Source organism: Chrysochloris asiatica, unplaced genomic scaffold (assembly GCF_000296735.1).
Source record: "Chrysochloris asiatica unplaced genomic scaffold, ChrAsi1.0 scaffold00366, whole genome shotgun sequence".
Taxonomy (NCBI): Eukaryota; Metazoa; Chordata; class Mammalia; order Afrosoricida; family Chrysochloridae; genus Chrysochloris; species Chrysochloris asiatica.
In genome coordinates this window covers 1,694,438-1,695,838 of record NW_006408884.1, presented here as the reverse complement: position 1 = coordinate 1,695,838, position 1,401 = coordinate 1,694,438, and the positions used below count along the sequence as shown (strand labels likewise).

General features: G+C 49.0%; 1 protein-coding gene and 1 pseudogene across 1 annotated transcript in view; one reads left to right on the top strand and one right to left on the bottom strand.

Moving 5' to 3' along the window:
* LOC102831843 overlaps positions 1–1,288 on the bottom strand; it is a 2,075-nt pseudogene extending 787 nt beyond the window's left edge.
* Positions 1–1,401, top strand: part of CDH12 (cadherin 12, type 2 (N-cadherin 2)) — an 868,078-nt gene that overhangs the window by 53,914 nt on the left and 812,763 nt on the right. The window lies entirely within an intron of this gene.

Below are 1,401 nucleotides of genomic sequence, written 5' to 3'. Positions count from 1 at the left end.
TCTCTTCCTTGCTACAGACTCACAATCCGTCTTGATAACCATTAATCACTACAGTATCGCACGTTACCTATCTATATTTCATTTCATCAGCTCCACCTAGACAAATTGGATAGTACTCACTGGTGATTCTACCTTCCTCCATGCCCCGTAGCTCTAGGTTCCCTCTTAAAGGCTTATAAGCCAGTTACTTCTTACCTTTGTAGTCCTTCCCTCCCCATTTGGGTATCCAATGTCCAAGTTGCCCCTCTATGTCTACTGTGTGTGTGGAGGGGGTGGGAATGTTTCTTGCTGTAAGGATTTATCGTCTCTTTTGTGTCACTGCATTTGTATGCATAGGTCAAGTTCATCAGCTTGGATCAGCTCAATCTTCTTTCCACCCCCCTCTTCTTTCTTCTCCTGGTTGAGCTCCGATCATCCAGTCATCCAATCCCAGTTACATGGGTGTCATCTGCAAGTGTGGGTGTTCTTGTGCACAAGCCGTCTCTTCCCATCAGCCGGCAGCTCCATTCTCCACTTGAGTCCTCTGTGGTCACATCACTGACACTGGGCCCAGGAGTCCTCAGGTCTCTTCGCACTGCTTGCCAACCAGGTCCACAAATGGGGCCACAGAAGCCCTCTGAATATTGTGAGGCTTAGCTCGCCACTTCATTGCTGCCTTTACCCCATTTCTCCCCAACGGTGATGCATGTGTTTACCAATCCGAGTGTGCATTTCCACTGAGTCTCAGTTTTGTGGGGAGGGCCTACGTTGGTGGGACCCGACCGACTGCCCCAATGTCTCCTAGGGGAATGACCAGTTTGTTCCCATAGTAGCAGTCCATCTGCCTCCATTGTGTCATATTTTTCCTGTAGGTCTTCCATTCGAGACATATCTTATGTTCTTCTCACTGCTACAGTCTCGTCAGTTCGTCCCTTCAAGTGGGGATTTCTCATCTCTGGTGATCTGGATGTGGTTCTGGTTTCTACCGATAGTTTTATGTATTGCAAAGGCTCCGCAGAAAGCCTCGTTCACCGGGTACGCTGTAGCCCCGTTTTAGGTATTCCAATCAGTTGAAGGCAGAAGACATACTTACAAGCCTTCTAGTGTGATGTTTCTGACTATTCCTTTCTCTTCCCCTCCAGTGTCTACTCTATATTATAATGCAAGGGAAACTAAGATTCAGAAAAACAGTCAAGCATCTTAACACGATTCCCCACCCATTCCAACCATGGCTCAATCACTGTATCTCAGAGCCCTGGAGCTCCAAGGCTGTGCCCACATCCCCTAAACATGCTCTATTGTTCTCCATCTGCCCCTTTTCTCCACTTCCCTCTCCCTCCCTGTATATTGCCCCCCTCCCCATCACCCAAGCTCTCCTGAGCCCAATCCCCACCCTGTGTTCCACCCTCCGCCCTTCCCCCC